This window comes from Lactuca sativa, chromosome 6, assembly GCF_002870075.4.
Source record: "Lactuca sativa cultivar Salinas chromosome 6, Lsat_Salinas_v11, whole genome shotgun sequence".
NCBI classification, from domain to species: Eukaryota; Viridiplantae; Streptophyta; class Magnoliopsida; order Asterales; family Asteraceae; genus Lactuca; species Lactuca sativa.
Window position 1 is genome coordinate 66,278,197 of NC_056628.2, and position 23,974 is coordinate 66,302,170.

Here is a 23,974-nt window from a genome sequence, read left to right on the forward strand (position 1 = left end):
TTGCTTTACGCATCGTTCCAGACGAACTGACAAAAGTCGATCGGTATGCCAAGGGACTCCCTTGGGAGTATGCGGTGCCAGTGCGTCAGGCACCTACTCTAGAGGCAGCTATTTGGGCTGCCAAGTCTGTTGAGAATATGATCAAGGGGAGGACTGACAGTAAGGTCGAAGTTGGTGAGAAGAGAAAGTTAGAAGGAACTTCAGGTTCTAATGAGAAAAGAAAATCCTCGAAGTCTGGAGGAGGAGGAAGGGATGAGGCACGGTGGTGCGATAAGTGCAAGAAGAAGCACTCAGGAAAATGTGGCGTGGAAGTGACATGTTTCAAGTGTGGAAAGCATGGGCATTACGCCGATGAATGTATTTTCAACAAAAAGGTGTGTTACGAATGTAACGAAGAGGGGCACTTCAAGCAAGACTGCCCAAGGAAAAATCAAACAACAAGGCTAGAGGCGCCGCCAAAGCTAAAGGCAAGAGCATTTCAAATGATCCTTGATGAAGCAGATGGCAATGCAAGGAATCAGGAATAAGGATCTTATATCTAAAGATCAAGTTATAAAGTAGCGTTATGAAAAGTAACATGTGGTGTAGCCTATTAGAGGCATAGTATAGGGTGAACTTGAACTTTTGTGTAACCGTTTCAAGGAATTAATATAAACCCTAGTTTTGTTAACTGATGTGTTGAATGATTGTCTGATTTTCTTGCATGGCGACTTGGTCGACTACGAGGCAATACTTGGGACGAGTATGAGTAGGTGTGAAAGGTAGTAGATGCATATACTACCGGAAGCACAGGACTCGCACTTGGATCAGGGAAAGTCGCAAGGTTACCAAGAAACTAGTGATTGATTCCATTTTATTCTGGTATGTCATTACCATTGTTTCGGTGATGACTAGTAAGATGGTTCTTGTTCCGACCCTAGTGGTCATGTTTAATTTGAGTTCGACGGCGAGGAGTATGTACGTGGTCTAGAGGACCGAGTTAGATGTAACATCTGACTTAAGTCAGAAGGTTGAAGTTAATGCGATTGATAGTGTCGCTCTCGTTGTTAAAAGAAGTTCGTAGGCAAAAATGCTACATGCTGAAATGTGATTATATCGCATTAGAATATGAAGGAAGGTATATTCCATTCTGGAATTTAACTTTATTAAAGACCGAGTCTAAGCGTCGCATCGTGCGATGAGAGGTCAATAGAGCACGACCCATCGGTTTGTTACATTGGATAAAGGGATATATTTATCCTAAGAAGAAGAAAGAGTTCGCAATAAGGACTTATTTTGTAACTCGAAGGTTATGATTGAAAGTCCAAGATAGTACGAAGAGCAGATGCAGGGTTGAGCATCAAGGTTATTACTTAGAATGGAAAGATAACTTATGGAGTCAGTATGCGAATCCTATTTCGTTGATGATTCCGGGACGTAATCATCCTAAGGGGGAGATAATTGTAACGCCTGTAGATCAGGGCTAGTCAATTTAGAAACAATAAGCGTCAAAAATGACTTTTTGATGGAAGATTATCTAGAAGGATTAATCTTAACCAAGTTGTAGTATATGTCACAAGGTTTCCGTGCATATAAAGAACGCCAAAATCCGAGTTATAACGAAGAAGTTATGGCCCGTCGAAGTTTCGCGACAGAACCGGCACGACGCAATGCAACGTAAAAAGTGAATTTACGTTAGAGCGGTATTTAGCCGAAGCAATCTAAATGAGAATCGAAGATCTCATTGTTGGTATCGAAGCGATAAAAAGTTAGGCGAGAACGGACGTCAAACGAAGAAGTTATGAATTTATAACGAAAGTTTATGTCGCGGCCTATTAAAAATAATTAATAAAAAATAAAGTCAAAATTTGCCGACGGAGTCTAAACGAAAGTCGTAGAGCATGGCCTCACCTTCGCGTGGATATAAAGAACGTCGAAAACGGAGTTCGTATGAAGAAGTTATGAATTTCCGAAGTTTATTAATCATTTTATATTTATTTTTAATTCAAAATCGGAAGCATTATCCGAAGCCGAGTCACCGGTGTGATCCGGAGTACGCCCCGCGTACGAGGTTACGCTACCGCGTACTCAGCATAGTGTCGACACTTCGGATGACGCATGCAGTGACGATTTCGGACGCGTACGCGCTGCGTACGCCTGTACGCCCCGCGTACTCCGAGGCTCCAGCCTCTATAAAAGGAATCCGAAGGCAGCCGAGTCATTTGCTAATTTCCTCTCGTTTTTGTGCCGAAGCTCTGCGCGTAAACCCCCGAAGCTACCCCAAAGCCCCGGTATCATACTCTAGCCCCGAGGCAAGTCCAGAGATCCCGAAGATCCCGAAAAGTGCGGTTCCCGAGTCGAAGCTCTGCCCGCGAGAAGTTCGATTTTCGAGAAGATCTTCCAGATCTGCTGTGGATTACTACTTCTGCAAGTCGTAGTGCTGTCCGATCATCTTCTGATCAAGTGAGTGTATACTAACTTTCTTAAACACAATAATAATACGAGTTTGGTTTGAGTGTATTAAGAGTATTGTTGTTTATAAGTGTGAATGTGTAGTTATTTTCTTCTAACGCATAATTATTAAGTATTTTCGTTGAAATACGTGCTACGTGGATAATATAAAGTTGTTTATATGGATGGATGTATAGTCCCTTTCATAAACACGGGTATAATACAAGTATTGTTTGAATGTATTAAGTGTACGTTTGGCAGAGTGTATGGTTACTTTCTTCTAACACATAAATATGAAGTATTTGGTATAAAATACGTGCTATGTGTTTATATATTGTTGTTTATTTGAGATGAGTATGGCATGAATGTTTTATATAGTTTTAAAATGAGATAAACTGTATGTGTATTCTAGATCTACAAATATGTTGGGTAGAACATGGGTAGATGAGATAGTTGGTATGTGATGAAATGATGAGGTATGAAAGATGATTAAGAATGATATTGGTAGATGCACCAATTAAAGAATGTCATAAGACTAGCAGATGTGCTGTAGAATAATATCGGTAGTTGCACCAAGTAGTGAATGTCGTAATCCTAGAAGATGCGCTTATAGGATAATGTCGGCAGATGCGCCAAATAGAGATTGTCATAATAAAAGCAGATGCGCTTATAGAGTGATCCTAGCAGATGCGCTTATAGGATATTGTTGGCAGATGCGCCAAATAAAGATTGTCATAATAATAGCGGATGCGTTTATAGGGTAATCTTGGCAGATGCGCTTATAAGATAATATCGGCGGATGCGCCTAAAAGAGAATGTCATAAACCTGGCAATCGCGCCTCATAGTGTATGACGTAATCCTGGCAGAGGCGCTTAAAGGATAATGTTGGCAGATGCGCCTTATGTAGCAATGGAAGTTTGTGTAAATCCCTTAGGTCAATCCTTAGGAATGAAGGAATGACGAGTAGTTGAATTCCTAGGGTAAAATCCTAAGAAACATAATAGGGATGAATAATTGAGTTGATTGTTTGATGGTTGAATATAATAATTGTATTATTGTGGGTTGAAAACCCTATATGCTCACCAGGCTCCCAAGCCTGACCCACTCAGTTTTCTTTGCATTACAGGTAATGGCACAAGAGTATAAGTTGGTGGACTTGACGAGAGATTTTGGATTATAGGCCAGTAGTTATGAATAACTGTTGTAAGGTCTATTTATTATTGTTTATGCTTTTGGTCTGTATCGGAACATGACATCCCGAGGTTTTATTATTTAATGAAAATACATTCTCTTTGAGAAACGTTTTGATAAATGGTTATCATATTTTATTTTGGGAACAAATTCCGCAACCGTTTTCTTTAAACGATCACTCTGATTTATAAAACAAAGCATAAACAAATCGGTCTTTTCTGGCCGTGAAAATGGGGATGTCACATATTTTATGCATGTTATGTGTGTCTTACTTGATTTAAGTTGTGATTATGTGATAAAACACTATAGATCTCGAAAATTCTAACCATAAGTCATGATATTTGTAAACTAAAACACTTCATACAACTTACTATAAAGAGAAATGTGTTAAACATGTGAAGATTCATAAGAAACTAAACAAAATCTTGAAAAAGGGCCATTTTTGACAAATAAACAAAAAAATGAGACCTTCTTGACATTTACGGTTTTTTCAAGGGTCAAAAGAGCCATTTTAGTTTAAAAGTGAGTCTTTATGATATTTGTGACATTGAAGGGGCCAAAAGTGAACTTTTTGCATAAGGGGCCATATCATGGGCTTTTACGGTTATTGGGCCCAAAATGTAAAAATTATGATTTTTGTGGACCAAAATGTCATTCTATACAAACTTGAGTCAAAAATGAAAATCTACGGTTTTATGGGCTGAAAATGACACTTTATTCATATTTGGGCCTAAATTGTTATTTATACAAAATTTGGGCCGAAAATGTAGTTTTTATTAAAAATGGGCTAAAAATGTAAATTCTTGTTATAACGGGCTGAAAACATAAATATATAAATATTTGGACTAAATATGTCATTATATATATATATATATATATATATATATATATATATATATATATATATATATATATATATATGGGCCAAAAATGTTATTTTTACAAAACTTGGGCATAAAATATCATTTTATTTAAAAAGGGGCCAAAAATGTAAATTTTTACATTAATGGGTCGGATACATCAACTTATGGGTACTTGGGCCAAAAATGTCAACTTACATACAATTAGACTAAAGTTGTGAATTTACATGCCTATTGGGCCTAAACTATGCATTACATGTTTAATGGGCCTTAGTGGCCCATATACATGCTAATTGGATCTAAAATATGGATTACATGTTTAATGGGCCTTAGTGGCCCATATACATGCTTACTGGGCCCAAACTATACAATACATGTTTACTGGGACATAGTGGGCTTACTACATGTCTTTTGGGCCTCGTACATTCATTTACATACTCGTTGGATATTTTATTAAAAACATGGAACATACAAGCAAACATTATATAACATAGTGCAATAATCGCGTAAACTCAGTCAAGGTTGCTAGTGAGACAAGTCGGTTGACACCACTAGAGTGTATGATCGTAGCCTTTAGTTATAACGAGAGTCTCCTCGGGGGAGAACGAGAGTTTGTGTATAGATCTATACGGGGTGACACCCCACACCTGAGCTGTTTGCTACAGTTAGACTAGGCCAGTCTAGGGTAACAGACCTTACCGTAAATCAAGTCAGTGCCTAAGGACGTCACGACAGGCAAATTCGTCATAATCAAGTATGGTTAAAATGACTCACTTAGAAATCCTCTCCAACATAATTTTATGGAATACCTATAAAATCTTGTGGATACAAAAACATACATATACTGTTATTCGGTCTTAGGGTTGAGACCACAACACTTTTATAAACATAAAATATAGGATTTTCTGGGATAATACACTGTTAAACAATATCTTTTACTTGCTACAGAAAATATTGGGTTTTTATCTGGATTACATTTTTATACATTCCAAATACTAAAAGCACACATGCATAAATACTTGATTTTGATACATCACGTTCAAAACATTTTATTTTAGAAAATATCTGATTTTCTGGAGTTTTACAAATAATTCAAAACTTTTCATTCAAATATGGTTATGAACTCACCAACATTATATATGTTGACGTTTTCAAAAATACTTCTATTCTCAGGAAATCGTTAAGTGGAAAGGTCGGCAGGAAATGTGGAAGTTGTTATTGTTGAATCATAAAAAGTGACCCTCTTGAACTTCAGCTACCGCAGCCGACATGCCACCGCAGTCAAATGTCTTCATCAGCAACCGCAACCGCAGTCTCTATCTACCGCAGTCTTATTACTAGATTACTTTACTTATCTTTTTGTAAAACTCTCTATTGTCCAGTATGCCTTGCATGGCTACTCTTAGAGACATAGTCTTGTGCACTTTGTGAGTCTCTATAAATAGAGCTCATTCTCTTGTAAACAAGTATCGCATCTAATTCTGAATACACATCTCTGAAGTTATCTTTTCTACCTCTCTTACTCACTCTTCTTACTTCAGTAATTGATTACAATCTCTCTTCGGAGAAAGTCTTTTGTGACTTAATCACTAAGTTTGATCTCACTTATTAACTTGGCTTGAATGCATTCATCGTTATGAATCAACTTAAGTGTATACTTGATATAACAATTGTTGTCATTTCCATTTCTTTACTTTTCGACAACTAACCCTCTAACATCTAACTCTAAATATTATTGTTGAGCTTTTAGATCCTTGAGATTAACTATTCCGCAATATACTTGTTCTAATGTTTGTTCAAGTGGGTCTCAAAGTTTTTCTCTCAACAATTGGTATCAGAACCATAGTGGTTGCTTTTTGAAAATCGGAACTCTGATTCTTCGAAGAGCCTTCTATACCACTAAAGCTAATTTCCAAAATAAAAAAAAACTTCAAAATATGGCACAATCGTTATCTCCGAATGTTTCCAACAATGTTGGTGGTTCTAATCGAGCCCCAATACTGGTTGCAAATGAATATCATCATTGGTCACAAAGAATGGAAATATACTTAAGGAGACTTGGTAGAGATGTATGGCGATCCGTAGAAGAAGGACCACATGTCCCAGTCCTTACACTAGTCCAAATTGACGAAGCTACAACAAGACTAGGAGGAGGTCAACCAGCTATGAGCCGTCCCACTAAGGATGATCTCAATAAAATGGAAAATGATGTTGTTGCTTTTTATGAAATCTCCTGTGGAGTTGCTCCTGACAACTTCGATATTATCATAAATTCCAAATCAACAAAAGAGATCTGGGATGTTCTCAAGAATCTGTACGAAGGCTCAGAACAAGCTCAAGACAATAAGCTTACAACTGCACTCAATGAGTTCAACAACTTCAAAGCTCATACTGGCAAAAGTTTGGAAGACTCCTTCAAAAGGTTCAACCTGATTGTCACCAAGTTATCCAATGCGGGCACCATCCATAGCAACCATGAAACAAATCTTCAGTTTCTTAATGGATTAGGAAGACATTGGACTATGGCTAAAATAATAGTCCAAGGCGATAGAAAGATTCGTTCCGTGTCACTCTACAAACTCTATGGGGAACTGTAAGAATAGGAATCCACCGTACTCAAATACTGTGCTGACTTCAGAGGACCTCTTGCTCTCATAGCACAAACTCCACATAATCAATCTTACGCTCCTTCGTATGACACTTCACCGCAGTCATACGAAGTTGATCATAGTATGATGATGAAGAAGAATTTCAAAAGGCAATTGCTCTAGTTAGCAAACAATTTAACCGACTACCACCTCACTCTTTTCGCAAAAATCAACAATTCAACAAACCACCCTTCAATCGTAACTTCAACCCACAAACAAATCACTCACATTATCCTAAAAGTTCTCATCCACCACCTCAATCTCACAATACTCAACCAAAGGAAGCATCGCAGCCTACTCAAACCACTGACTCTGGTACTCCCTCAGAAGACAAGACTCATGTTGTAGTTTGTCACAAATGCAACAAAGAGAATCACTTTGCAAGAGATTGTAAGGCCAATGTATTTAAAGACAGAGCATTCTACCTTAGAATGGCTCAAGAGTTGGAAGAAAAGGAGAAAGCAAGGGCATACGTAGCCCATGTTAAAAGAGACCATCAAGTCTAGTCATCTGGAGACGAAGATGAAGCCATCAGCAGTGTCAATGGAAAAACGAAGATCTGCATGTTGGCGACTGCGGATGATGATGGGTCTACAAAGATGGACAAAAACTACTGCTACATGGCAAAGGATGGAACTCTAAGCATCGTTGAACAGGTAAAACTCATGATCCAAACTCTAAACTATTGCATGCATGATTGTCAACGTTACATAGATAATCTTAATGACACATGTGCTGCCGTCCTTACAGACTATAACAAAGCCTTAGATGAGAAGAACATTGTGTCCCAGGAGATGTTCCATGTGAGAGGACGACTGGATAACAAAAGACTCAAAATGGCTATGTTAGAAAGAGATTTAGAGTTAGAAAAAGATGCAAGAATGTTGAGTGAAACCCAATTAGAGATAGCTTTGAACCAGAGAGATTTAGCTCAAAGTGAAATTGTACGTTTAAATCTTTTAATAGAAAAATTGTTCAATGAAAGTGAAGCTATTGAAAACTTGGTAAATAATGTAACCGTGGACCACACATACAATTGGGGTTGGTCAAATGGATATCCTACCGCAATGGATTCTCACCCGGGTTCAACAAAGACAGACTGTATGTTCCTCCAGACCGAGAATTTCATTTGCCAGTCAATGACAAGACTTTTCCCGAAGATATCAAAACTCACTTCGGTAGACTGCATAATCTAAGCAACAATTGTGTCATTGAGGAAATTGTGTCTGAGGTTTCGGGTCACACATGTGATCAAATTCCTATCTGTGGCACTACCTTCCCAAATTCTCAAAACTCATCCGTAGTCGATGAAGAAATTGTCACTGAGGACACTGAAGTCTCGAAAGACTTTACATCCCTGTCCTCATACCGCAATGTCCCTCATTACAGTCAAAAGTCCCACTGATGTCCCAACTAAGACTTAGTATGCGGTAGTCAAGTCATCCTTACCGCAGTCTTCGAACAAAATTTATGCCATTCTTCAAACGATTCATCATGAATTACCCATAGAAAAATTTGAAGTGGGTCAATGTTCTCAAATCCCTGAATCCTCAAGTTCTAATGAATCAAGCCCACGTTTTCACAAAATTTCAAAGGATTATAGGAAACCGTAGTAGAATAACAGAGACTGCGGTTCACCAAAATCCTTAGCTAAAAAGGCTTTCAAAGAAGAAATTCGCTCCTGAGGACAAATAGACAAATGTTTTCAAAAAACAAAAAACATGTCAGATCTCAAAAATCCAAAAGTCCAAAAAAATTTGTTTTCTCTCACTATTTTTCAAAAAACCCTACCACCAAGAAAACTTCCAAAAAGGAATGTACAATTTCAACAGTCATTCCTAATTCATCTGACACAATTCAAAAGAGTGCAAAGTCTTTTCGAAATAGTGTTTTTCAAATCTATTCCTCAGATGATCCGAAATGGAAAGGTATTTTACTGTAACGCCCGTAGATCAGGGCTAGTCAATTTAGAAACAATAAGCGTCAAAAATGACTTTTTGATGGAAGATTATCTAGAAGGATTAATCTTAACCAAGTTGTAGTATATGTCACAAGGTTTCCGTGCATATAAAGAACGCCAAAATCCGAGTTATAACGAAGAAGTTATGGCCCGTCGAAGTTTCGCGACAGAACCGGCACGACGCAATGCAACGTAAAAAGTGAATTTACGTTAGAGCGGTATTTAGCCGAAGCAATCTAAATGAGAATCGAAGATCTCATTGTTGGTATCGAAGCGATAAAAAGTTAGGCGAGAACGGACGTCAAACGAAGAAGTTATGAATTTATAACGAAAGTTTATGTCGCGGCCTATTAAAAATAATTAATAAAAAATAAAGTCAAAATTTGCCGACGGAGTCTAAACGAAAGTCGTAGAGCGTGGTCTCACCTTCACGTGGATATAAAGAACGTCGAAAACGGAGTTCGTATGAAGAAGTTATGAATTTCCGAAGTTTATTAATCATTTTATATTTATTTTTAATTCAAAATCGGAAGCATTATCCGAAGCCGAGTCACCGGTGTGATCCGGAGTACGCCCCGCGTACGAGGTTACGCTACCGCGTACTCAGCATAGTGTCGACACTTCGGATGACGCATGCAGTGACGATTTCGGACGCGTACGCGCTGCGTACGCCTGTACGCCCCACGTACTCCGAGGCTCCAGCCTCTATAAAAGGAATCCGAAGGCAGCCGAGTCATTTGCTAATTTCCTCTCGTTTTTGTGCCGAAGCTCTGCGCGTAAACCCCCGAAGCTACCCCGAAGCCCCGGTATCATACTCTAGCCCCGAGGCAAGTCCCGAGATCCCGAAGATCCCGAAAAGTGCGGTTCCCGAGTCGAAGCTCTGCCCGCGAGAAGTTCGATTTTCGAGAAGATCTTCCAGATCTGCTGTGGATTACTACTTCTGCAAGTCGTAGTGCTGTCCGATCATCTTCTGATCAAGTGAGTGTATACTAACTTTCTTAAACACAATAATAATACGAGTTTGGTTTGAGTGTATTAAGAGTATTGTTGTTTATAAGTGTGAATGTGTAGTTATTTTCTTCTAACGCATAATTATTAAGTATTTTCGTTGAAATACGTGCTACGTGGATAATATAAAGTTGTTTATATGGATGGATGTATAGTCCCTTTCATAAACACGGGTATAATACAAGTATTGTTTGAATGTATTAAGTGTACGTTTGGCAGAGTGTATGGTTACTTTCTTCTAACACATAAATATGAAGTATTTGGTATAAAATACGTGCTATGTGTTTATATATTGTTGTTTATTTGAGATGAGTATGGCATGAATGTTTTATATAGTTTTAAAATGAGATAAACTGTATGTGTATTCTAGATCTACAAATATGTTGGGTAGAACATGGGTAGATGAGATAGTTGGTATGTGATGAAATGATGAGGTATGAAAGATGATTAAGAATGATATTGGTAGATGCACCAATTAAAGAATGTCATAAGACTAGCAGATGTGCTGTAGAATAATATCGGTAGTTGCACCAAGTAGTGAATGTCGTAATCCTAGCAGATGCGCTTATAGGATAATGTCGGCAGATGCGCCAAATAGAGATTGTCATAATAAAAGCAGGTGCGCTTATAGAGTGATCCTAGCAGATGCGCTTATAGGATATTGTTGGCAGATGCGCCAAATAAAGATTGTCATAATAATAGCGGATGCGTTTATAGGGTAATCTTGGCAGATGCGCTTATAAGATAATATCGGCGGATGCGCCTAAAAGAGAATGTCATAAACCTGGCAATCGCGCCTCATAGTGTATGACGTAATCCTGGCAGAGGCGCTTAAAGGATAATGTTGGCAGATGCGCCTTATGTAGCAATGGAAGTTTGTGTAAATCCCTTAGGTCAATCCTTAGGAATGAAGGAATGACGAGTAGTTGAATTCCTAGGGTAAAATCCTAAGAAACATAATAGGGATGAATAATTGAGTTGATTGTTTGATGGTTGAATATAATAATTGTATTATTGTGGGTTGAAAACCCTATATGCTCACCAGGCTCCCAAGCCTGACCCACTCAGTTTTCTTTGCATTACAGGTAATGGCACAAGAGTATAAGTTGGTGGACTTGACGAGAGATTTTGGATTATAGGCCAGTAGTTATGAATAACTGTTGTAAGGTCTATTTATTATTGTTTATGCTTTTGGTCTGTATCGGAACATGACATCCCGAGGTTTTATTATTTAATGAAAATACATTCTCTTTGAGAAACGTTTTGATAAATGGTTATCATATTTTATTTTGGGAACAAATTCCGCAACCGTTTTCTTTAAACGATCACTCTGATTTATAAAACAAAGCATAAACAAATCGGTCTTTTCTGGCCGTGAAAATGGGGATGTCACAGTTGGTATCAGAGCATTAGTTTAAGCGAACTAGGAATTTGTAGGAAATTTCTAGACTTAAACTTAGAATGCTAAGTAATGATTGTGAGGAGTGTGTCTAAAATATGTTAGGTAGTACACCTAAATTGACACAAGCACTAGTTCATTTTAGGAATGATGCCTAAAATGCTTTTATGTGCTAAATGTTTTGTGTGATAGCTAAATTGATGCTATTATTTGTTCGGATCTATGGTCTGTTGCCGACCGGATCTGGAAACCTTATGTGTTTAGGATTCTAAGCGTACGTCTACGATATTAGAACTAGCATGTAAACGTTTCGGAGTGATAAGGGCGATGTGAATATCTATCGTGATTGAGGATATAATTTCACCTTATTTGGTGTATAGATCAAAAATGGTGAGAACAAGAAGTGGAGTTGGAAATGCTGATGAAAACAGGAATCAACCACCAGTGATTGAGCAAATACCTGTCGTAGCAGCAGCACCTGAGCCAATAACCATGGCTGGTGTGCAAATGATGATTCAGACGATGTTGGATCGTCAGATGGATGAAACTAGACGGTTGCTTCAGCAGAATCGTGAAGAACTGTCAATTCGAGTGGAAGAGCCTGAATTAAATGAAGGGCACTCGGAAGGTGGAAACTTCAGTGGGTCTGTTGGTCAAGCCAACCCACCGATAGTTAGGCAAAACAACCAGAATGGAAGGAACGATGGAATGGGATGCAAGTATAAGGATTTTCTGACTTGCAAACCATCGACCTTCACTGGAAAGGAAGATCCGATCGGAGTTATGGATTGGATATCGGAAATGGAGCTAGCCTTCATGACTTGTGGCTGCAGAGGCAAGTTGCAGACTACCTATGCAGTGCGTCAGTTCAGGGGTGGGGCTGTTCGTTGGTGGAACACTTTGGGGAAGATCCTAAGTCCTAATGAGCCACTGCAACTGACCTGGGCAGAGTTCTTGGTGCAATTCAAGCGCAAGTTCTGCTCTGCTCAAAATCTATTGGAGTTGGAGAATAAGTTTCTGATATTGAAGAAAGGCAGCATGTCAGTGGATGAATACACTAATGCTTTCACAGACAAGATGGAGTTTGCTTTACGCATCGTTCCAGACGAACTGACAAAAGTCGATCGGTATGCCAAGGGACTCCCTTGGGAGTATGCGGTGCCAGTGCGTCAGGCACCTACTCTAGAGGCAGCTATTTGGGCTGCCAAGTCTGTTGAGAATATGATCAAGGGGAGGACTGACAGTAAGGTCGAAGTTGGTGAGAAGAGAAAGTTAGAAGGAACTTCAGGTTCTAATGAGAAAAGAAAATCCTCGAAGTCTGGAGGAGGAGGAAGGGATGAGGCACGGTGGTGCGATAAGTGCAAGAAGAAGCACTCAGGAAAATGTGGCGTGGAAGTGACATGTTTCAAGTGTGGAAAGCATGGGCATTACGCCGATGAATGTATTTTCAACAAAAAGGTGTGTTACGAATGTAACGAAGAGGGGCACTTCAAGCAAGACTGCCCAAGGAAAAATCAAACAACAAGGCTAGAGGCGCCGCCAAAGCTAAAGGCAAGAGCATTTCAAATGATCCTTGATGAAGCAGATGGCAATGCAAGGAATCAGGAATAAGGATCTTATATCTAAAGATCAAGTTATAAAGTAGCGTTATGAAAAGTAACATGTGGTGTAGCCTATTAGAGGCATAGTATAGGGTGAACTTGAACTTTTGTGTAACCGTTTCAAGGAATTAATATAAACCCTAGTTTTGTTAACTGATGTGTTGAATGATTGTCTGATTTTCTTGCATGGCGACTTGGTCGACTACGAGGCAATACTTGGGACGAGTATGAGTAGGTGTGAAAGGTAGTAGATGCATATACTACCGGAAGCACAGGACTCGCACTTGGATCAGGGAAAGTCGCAAGGTTACCAAGAAACTAGTGATTGATTCCATTTTATTCTGGTATGTCATTACCATTGTTTCGGTGATGACTAGTAAGATGGTTCTTGTTCCGACCCTAGTGGTCATGTTTAATTTGAGTTCGACGGCGAGGAGTATGTACGTGGTCTAGAGGACCGAGTTAGATGTAACATCTGACTTAAGTCAGAAGGTTGAAGTTAATGCGATTGATAGTGTCGCTCTCGTTGTTAAAAGAAGTTCGTAGGCAAAAATGCTACATGCTGAAATGTGATTATATCGCATTAGAATATGAAGGAAGGTATATTCCATTCTGGAATTTAACTTTATTAAAGACCGAGTCTAAGCGTCGCATCGTGCGATGAGAGGTCAATAGAGCACGACCCATCGGTTTGTTACATTGGATAAAGGGATATATTTATCCTAAGAAGAAGAAAGAGTTCGCAATAAGGACTTATTTTGTAACTCGAAGGTTATGATTGAAAGTCCAAGATAGTACGAAGAGCAGATGCAGGGTTGAGCATCAAGGTTATTACTTAGAATGGAAAGATAACTTATGGAGTCAGTATGCGAATCCTATTTCGTTGATGATTCCGGGACGTAATCATCCTAAGGGGGAGATAATTGTAACGCCCGTAGATCAGGGCTAGTCAATTTAGAAACAATAAGCGTCAAAAATGACTTTTTGATGGAAGATTATCTAGAAGTATTAATCTTAACCAAGTTGTAGTATATGTCACAAGGTTTCCGTGCATATAAAGAACGCCAAAATCCGAGTTATAACGAAGAAGTTATGGCCCGTCGAAGTTTCGCGACAGAACCGACACGACGCAATGCAACGTAAAAAGTGAATTTACGTTAGAGCGGTATTTAGCCGAAGCAATCTAAATGAGAATCGAAGATCTCATTGTTGGTATCGAAGCGATAAAAAGTTAGGCGAGAACGGACGTCAAACGAAGAAGTTATGAATTTATAACGAAAGTTTATGTCGCGGCCTATTAAAAATAATTAATAAAAAATAAAGTCAAAATTTGCCGACGGAGTCTAAGCGAAAGTCGTAGAGCGTGGTCTCACCTTCGCGTGGATATAAAGAACGTCGAAAACGGAGTTCGTATGAAGAAGTTATGAATTTCCGAAGTTTATTAATCATTTTATATTTATTTTTAATTCAAAATCGGAAGCATTATCCGAAGCCGAGTCACCGGTGTGATCCGGAGTACGCCCCGCGTACGAGGTTACGCTACCGCGTACTCAGCATAGTGTCGACACTTCGGATGACGCATGCAGTGACGATTTCGGACGCGTACGCGCTGCGTACGCCTGTACGCCCCGCGTACTCCGAGGCTCCAGCCTCTATAAAAGGAATCCGAAGGCAGCCGAGTCATTTGCTAATTTCCTCTCGTTTTTGTGCCGAAGCTCTGCGCGTAAACCCCCGAAGCTACCCCGAAGCCCCGGTATCATACTCTAGCCCCGAGGCAAGTCCCGAGATCCCGAAGATCCCGAAAAGTGCGGTTCCCGAGTCGAAGCTCTGCCCGCGAGAAGTTCGATTTTCGAGAAGATCTTCCAGATCTGCTGTGGATTACTACTTCTGCAAGTCGTAGTGCTGTCCGATCATCTTCTGATCAAGTGAGTGTATACTAACTTTCTTAAACACAATAATAATACGAGTTTGGTTTGAGTGTATTACGAGTATTGTTGTTTATAAGTGTGAATGTGTAGTTATTTTCTTCTACGCATAATTATTAAGTATTTTCGTTGAAATACGTGCTACGTGGATAATATAAAGTTGTTTATATGGATGGATGTATAGTCCCTTTCATAAACACGGGTATAATACAAGTATTGTTTGAATGTATTAAGTGTACGTTTGGCAGAGTGTATGGTTACTTTCTTCTAACACATAAATATGAAGTATTTGGTATAAAATACGTGCTATGTGTTTATATATTGTTGTTTATTTGAGATGAGTATGGCATGAATGTTTTATATAGTTTTAAAATGAGATAAACTGTATGTGTATTCTAGATCTACAAATATGTTGGGTAGAACATGGGTAGATGAGATAGTTGGTATGTGATGAAATGATGAGGTATGAAAGATGATTAAGAATGATATTGGTAGATGCACCAATTAAAGAATGTCATAAGACTAGCAGATGTGCTGTAGAATAATATCGGTAGTTGCACCAAGTAGTGAATGTCGTAATCCTAGCAGATGCGCTTATAGGATAATGTCGGCAGATGCGCCAAATAGAGATTGTCATAATAAAAGCAGATGCGCTTATAGAGTGATCCTAGCAGATGCGCTTATAGGATATTGTTGGCAGATGCGCCAAATAAAGATTGTCATAATAATAGCGGATGCGTTTATAGGGTAATCTTGGCAGATGCGCTTATAAGATAATATCGGCGGATGCGCCTAAAAGAGAATGTCATAAACCTGGCAATCGCGCCTCATAGTGTATGACGTAATCCTGGCAGAGGCGCTTAAAGGATAATGTTGGCAGATGCGCCTTATGTAGCAATGGAAGTTTGTGTAAATCCCTTAGGTCAATCCTTAGGAATGAATGAATGACGAGTAGTTGAATTCCTAGGGTAAAATCCTAAGAAACATAATAGGGATGAATAATTGAGTTGATTGTTTGATGGTTGAATATAATAATTGTATTATTGTGGGTTGAAAACCCTATATGCTCACCAGGCTCCCAAGCCTGACCCACTCAGTTTTCTTTGCATTACAGGTAATGGCACAAGAGTATAAGTTGGTGGACTTGACGAGAGATTTTGGATTATAGGCCAATAGTTATGAATAACTGTTGTAAGGTCTATTTATTATTGTTTATGCTTTTGGTCTGTATTGGAACATGACATCCCGAGGTTTTATTATTTAATGAAAATACATTCTCTTTGAGAAACGTTTTGATAAATGGTTATCATATTTTATTTTGGGAACAAATTCCGCAACCGTTTTCTTTAAACGATCACTCTGATTTATAAAACAAAGCATAAACAAATCGGTCTTTTCTGGCCGTGAAAATGGGGATGTCACATTTACCCACTCCAACACATTTAAAGTCACATCAAAATTTTAACAAATGGAAGGGTATTTTACCAAATCCAACAAAAAGGACACAAAGATCTACACGTGCTAAACCTTTTTCAAAACAAACTTTTCAGAAAACTAACAACACTCATGTCAGATCTTTTCAACCTCGGTCTAGTCAAAAGCCAAACAACTCTTCCTTTAGACCGCTGACCAAACGTGGTGTCAGAACAAAAGACAAAATCTCAACCTGTGAGTGTCAGTGTAGTTGCCAAAATCAGAAACCTCGTAACTTTACAAAAACACACAACACTCCAAAATTACACAAACATCCAGGACTAGGTTTAAAAATTGACACGAAACCAGTCCCTGCAACCTAGGTCCATGCATCACTCAGAAACTCACCTATTGTTCCAGGCTCCAAACTAGTTTAGATGCCTTAACTAACCGTGTAATTCTCAGGCTTTGTACAAGGAGGAACAAGAAGATGAATGGTTAATTGACAGTGCCTGCTCCTTGCACATGTCCGAAAGGCTAGAATACCTTCTGGATTTCAGGCCAATTTGCAATGGTGGAAATGTTACATTCGGCAACAATCTGAATAGAATCATCCGAGGTTATGGTGTACTCACTACGGGGAACTTCTCAATTCAAAAGGTTGCTTATGTAGAAAACCTTAAACACAATCTTATCAGTGTTGGCCAACTATGTAAGGCAGGCCATCAAGTTGAATTCGATGATCAATTTTGTTATGTAATGACGAGTGATAGGAGCACCTGCTTGATCAAGTCATGATCCGAGGGTACCATGTATCCTCTGGATGTCTCTCTTATCATTGGCAAACCACAGCTGTGTTTCTTTTCCAAAGTTGTATCCGAAGTCAGCTGGCTATGGCACCGCAAGCTCGCTCATCTCAACTTCTGATACATCAAGACTTTGGTCACTGGAGAGCTGGTCAGAGGACTCCCTATTCTCAAGTTCAGCAATGACACTCTATGTCCTGCTTGTGAAGTGGTAAGCAGTCCAAAGCAAGTCACCCCATGGTGATTGACTATTCAATATCTAAACCACTTGAGCTTCTACACATTGATCTCTGCGGTCCATCAACCGTAGCCAGTCTCCATCACAAAAAGTATATACTAGTTATAGTAAATGACTTCACTCGCTTCACATGGGTATTCTTTCTCAGACTCAAATCCGAAACACCACAAATTCTCATCAACTTCATCAAAGAAATAGAACTTCAGATCAAGCTGCCAGTAAGACGTATCCGCAGTGATAATGGAACCGAGTTCACTAATCATCCTCTCAACAAATTTTTGGTGTCTAAAGGTAACACTCATAATTTTTCAACTCCTTATACACCACAACAAAATGGAGTAGTAGAGAGAAGGAATCATACACTAGTCGAAGCAGCCATATCCATGCTCAACTTTGCACACCTTCCTCTTTACTTCTGGGCAGAACCTGTAGCAACCGCATACTTTGTTCAAAACCGAAGCATTGTGTGCAAACGCCTCAATAAAACACCATATGAGGGCCTTAACAATCGCAAACCAAATGTTCGCTTCTTTCATATCTTTGGGTGTAGATGTTCTATGATCAACAACAGAGATCAACTTAACAAATTTGCACCGAAGTCTGATGAAGGCATCTTTCTTGGCTACTCCACGAACAAGGTTGCTTACCGGGTTCTCATCAGATGTACAAGGCTAATCATTGAAAGCTTCGATGTGAAATTTGATGACTCTCACATCTGCAATGCCCCTCCATCCACTGAAACCACCGCAATCATGGAAAATGATATTCCTGCTTCTTTAGGTCCTTTAAATCTAGTTGAAGTCAATTATGATGACCTTTTCGACCCTGTTGAAATGGCGAAACTATCCGAAGTTCTTGTGTCACCAGCCGCCCAACAACAACGTGTTGATGTTTCTGGTCCATCTCTATCCGAAGTAGCATCTCTCAATACTTTCACCTCTCCGGTTGAGGGGGAAAGCTCTACTCCGGATCAAGCAACAACCATCGAGGTTTCAGTACTTGATGAGGCTCAAGTTCCTATCCGAAGAAAATCATTACCATCGAACGTATCTTCGGATTCGGATGATGAACTCATAGAGAACATTGACACTAGAACCGATTCAACGATCATCACTCTCCCATCAGCAGTCCAGGGGGAACCTTCTCAGGTTCCAGGGGAACTCCCATCAGCAATCTAGGGGGAACCTCTCCAAACTGCTCAAGAAAATTCCATTCTCGCTCCAACAAGCCAAGATGATTTCGCAGGATGTTCTCAAATCCAGGGGGAACTGCCATCTCCAACCGAAGAAACTTCTGATATTGAAGACATTCCATCTACCGCAGCCGCTGATCATCTGATGCCTCGTCTACATGTATGGACGAAGGACCACCCACAAGGTCAAATTATTGGCAACCCATCCGTAGGTATCCAGACTCGATCTGCCAAGGACTTATCTGATCATTGTCACTATGCAACATTTATGTCCGCAGTCGAGCAACAATTTATCAAAGAAGCATTATTGGAACTTGATTGGATTTCTGCAATGCAAGAAGAACTGGAAGAATTTAAAAGGAACAAGGTGTGGCAACTCGTTCCCATACCGCAAGGCTATACTATTGTTGGAACAAGATGGGTCTTCAAGAACAAGTTAGATGAATCAGGTGCAGTTATCAGAAATAAGGCAAGACTAGTTGCAAAGGGGTACAATCAACTTGAAGGTGTTGACTATGATGAAACATATGATCCGGTGGCACGAATGGAAGTCATCCGAATCTTTTTAGCATATGTTGCCCACAAAAACATCAAGGTACACCAAATGGACGTTAAGAGTGCTTTTCTCAATGGGGAATAGCAAGAGGAGGTTTATCTTCAGCAGCGTCCCAGCTTTGAAAGTATTGAATTCTCTGACCACTGCTACAAGCTTCAAAAGGCAGTCTACGGTCTGAAGCAAGCCCCAAGAGCTTGGTATGAGACTCTTTCTGAATTTCTAGTCTCTTCAGGTTACAAAAGAGGATTGATTGATCCCACTTTATTTAGAAAAGCAAATGGTGACCACCTTATGCTTGTACAAATATACGTGGATGATATCATCATCGGATCGACTGATCAAGGAATGATGGATGAATTTGCTAAGCTCATGACAAACAAATTCCAAATGAGCATGAATAGAGAGATTAAATTCTTTCTAGGTCTTCATGTCAAACAAATTCAGCAAGAGATATTTATTCATCAAGAGAAATACACGGTTGAATTTTTGAAGAAATACTATATGGTTAACTGTTCCTCGGCTAAGGTCCCTATGGCCTTCGGTTATAAGATCTCTGCTGATCCCTCTAGCGAATCTGTGGATCACAAGACTTATAGAGGTATTGTTGGCTCTCTAATGTATCTCACCGCAAGCCGACCAGACTTTGTCTTTGCAACCGGTGTATGTGTAAGGTATCAGGCTAACCCAAAGGTGTCACATATGACCGCAGCCAAACAGATTCTCCGGTACCTGAAAGGAAGCAAATCTCTTGGTCTATGGTACCCTGCAGGCAAAGATTTCAGCCTTCAAGCATCTACCGATGCGGATCATGTCGGATGCAAACTTGATCGAAAAAGTACATAAGGTGGATGCCAATTTTTGGGAGGTAGACTCGTCAGCTGGTCCTCAAGAAAACAAAGTTGTGTTTCATTGTCTACCGCAGAAGTTGAATATGTGGCCACAACCAGCTGTTGTTCTCAAGTTCTATGGATGAAGACACAATTGTTAGCCTACGGCTACGGAATGCTGCAGATACCAATCTACTGTGACTCTAAAAGTCCCATAGCGATTTCTCATAATCCTATTCAGCACTCCAAGACGAAACATATTGAACTACGGTATCACTTCATCAAAGACCACATTCTGAAAGGTAACATTGAACTCATCTTTGTCCCTACTCATGAAGAGATTCCTGATCTATTTACAAAAGCACTTGACTCTACCAAACTCAATGCGTTCTTACAAATGTTAGGGATGATGAATCCGGACCCTCAATTCTTCTTGAATTGATAGGTACCGCAGACCATTCTTGGTCTCCATTGCGGTCCTAACTGAAAGTTATTTAGAATAGATGGTTTTGGTATATCCAGTGTACCGTAGTCTATATACCGCAACCATATATTATATTTATCTTTCACTGGTCTTTCTTGTTTGTTATTACTAACTTTTTGTACAAGTGCTCTCTTCAGTTCCTTCCACTGTAATCATCCGCAATAGCAGAGGAGCCATCCGCAATGATGTGGCCATCCACAGTCACATTAATTGATTTTCAGACTGTTCATTCCTTTGAAAAACAAAAAAAAAACATGGTGTGCTATTTAATGATCCTTCATTAAATAAAAACATTCCTTTGAGAAACTGTCACATTCTTTTTCGTCTAAACCTTATGTCAGACCTATTTTAGGTATGATGACAAAATAAAGATTTTCCAAATCAAATCCTTTTAATATGTCTTTTCCTATTACCCCAAACCATCACATCCGTTACAACTTCCCCTTTATCCAACAGATTAATCTCTCCCCCACCACACGTTCACCAGACGTGATATAAAATCTGACATTTCATTAAATGCAGACCCTTTTTGGTAAATCCTAATTTCAGATTTAATCCCTCTCTTATCATGTGTGGCTAAGATTAAAGACGCTAATTCAAAAGATAAACCCAAACGTTTTTACCCAAATTCACTTAGGTCAAAAACGTTTCCCTCCCCATTAATCCTGTAATCGTTAATCCGCAATCGTTAATCCTGAAGGCACCACAGTCCCTTCCTCGACAACTCTCTCTAATATTTCTCAAAACCAGAGACACAAGCACAAAGTTTCTACTCTTCATGGCCCCCATAACACTAAGAAATCAAGAACTTTTAAAAAGGATGCTTCCAAACCTTCCAAGAAAAAGGAAAACACCACTAGTAATCACTACTATGGACCCAAGCCAACATGACTCCAACAGTGATTCAGAAGAGGATAACCAAACCATTTCAATCCTCAAGAAACATAAAACTGATCCCTCTAGCCATATGCATGACCGGACCAATACCTCAGCCTCTCTACAGGCTCCGGTAGTCCTTGGGATGCCTGCACATCCATTCGAAACAACCATCTTCTTCCTTTCAGACTCAGAAAGTGAGTCTGATTCACAGCAACGAGGAGACTCCCCCCCCAGTTCATTCCCAAGGGGATAATACCGGTTCTCGCCCTAAAGTCTTTAGGGCTTCCTGACTGCATATCTTTTCTCCTGAGGAGTTGAACTCCATCCTTTTGAATGTCACCCAAACACTGCAAAACACCTTCCCAACCGCAGGGCACTTCTTCCGCCCATGCCAGAACTGAGCCGAGGCCAAACTTGACTACGGGTCAAGGAGACCAAGGAAGCTCAAGAAATCCTACTCTGCTTACATCGGTAGCAGGTGGTTTAGGCACAGTGAGCACAAATATGCAAGGATCCGTGAACCCGAGGGACACCTCGGTGCGATTTCAAGGAATTGACGATGGTGACTCAACTGATTCTTGGAGTAAGTATCAACCCTCCAACGATGCTGAAGCAAAGAAATATGCCGCTTTTCGTAGGGCATTCCAAGAACGCAAGGATCAACAAATCAAACAACAGCAGCTGAAGGAACAAGAAATCCAAGCAGTGGCTAAGTATTGGTCAGATGCAATTAATAATGCCAATACCGTAGCCACCATACTAAAAGTTCAAGATTGGATGACTGAAATGGTCGAAACCTTCCACAAGACTCAGGAAGCAACTGCTGACCAACATGCTTCCAAAGTTCCTCTCACTCCCACTGCTGAAGGATCACAAGAAGAAGGACTCGAAATCTTAGTGAGCTCTACTCCCACCTTCAGATTTGATGATGCTGTACTGCAAGAGGTAAACAAATCCTCTCCTTCTGATGAAGATCTCATGATGTTCGATGAAGAAGAAGAAGAATCCAGTGGCTCTCATCATTCCACTTCTAAGCCCAAAGAGAAAAAGAAAAAGAAGAAGAATGTTGTTACCAAGAAAGAATTTCTAAGTCTTCAAGCCAAGGTTGATCAAATCCTTACCGCATTCAAGCCAACTCAACCGCAACCAGAAGATATCACTGGACCGCAGTCACTGATAGAAAGGATTGAATGCCTGGAACACACGTGAGAGAATGGCTGCTGAACGTATCTCACTCAAGGTTGAAATGGGGATCCGGTCCCTTGACAATAATCGTCAAGCAGACCACAAAGAATTCATGGCTGCTGCGGAACACCTCATCTCTGAGGTAACCGCAATCAAGAAAGATCTTCAAGCAGCCGTTGCGTATCAAGCCTCCCACTCTGAAAAGCTGATTGATGAGACTCACACTGCTTATGAGTCCGTAATCTCATTCCTTCAAGTTACAATCAACCTTCTGCAGCGATCCTTGTCTGCAAATTTCCATGGTCCTGAAATGCTTCATCTCACCAAGGAAATCCATAGACTACTCTTTAATTCCACCATCCCCAACAATCAACAACTGGTCGAAGCCCTCAAAGCTCAATTCCAAGAAGTTTTTGCCAGAGTTGATGGCATTAGTCAATGGCTTGAGGAGACTCCGGGTCTGAACTCCTCAAGAGGGGGAAGTGAAGAAGTCCATCACTCCAACCATTCCATCTCACAACATCAAACTCCCCCTATCACTACATAAAAAATTCCTACACCACAACCTTCACCGCAACTATCTCATCACAATCCACCAAGAAAACACTCCAGAGAAACCAGAGACTCCTCCTCACTTCAAAAACCTTGTGGAGTACATGTATTCTCCGAGTTCAAATGACTCTCCTGCCACCACCCAAAGGAAAAAAGATTGGAAGGCAGCCAAACTTGCTGAAGAAGTATGTAGACTATGCAGTTTTGATACTATCATGGATGAGTCCTTGATAAATTCTTGGATCAATCCTCACCGCAGATTTCTTGATGATGACTACACTCCCCACCTCACCTATGTGGAACCGCCTTTGGATGGCTACTGGGATGTTCCAATATCTCCAAATGTCAGATACTTCACTGTATTTGAGTAGTTCGACCGCAGCCTTCCAAACGCCAAAAGATTGCCAATGGAATTTGAGAGACTTAGTCAGTTTTATGCTAAGCATGCCTCTCCCATTGAAAACATATGGTCTAACGATAGACCATCCGCAGTCAAGAACTACAAAATCAGGAAGTTCATGAAGGTTGACTTCATCCAGTACACTCTGACCAGAAGGGAACACGATTATGTCCGCACCCAGGCTGATTTTCCCTGTATGAATTCGGAAGAAGTCTTCCTCATTGCAAAGGTGTTTCAACACAAGTCTGAGAAGCACCTGATGATGAAGATTGCACTTGAAAGGGCAAATACTTTCTTGAAGGAAACAGTCTATGACTTTGCCAAAATCGACGCAGACATCTACCCCACCATTGCCAAGAAATTTGATCTGCCACCACTTGTCCCCGCACCAATGCCTACCGAAGGCTATGAAGAAAGAT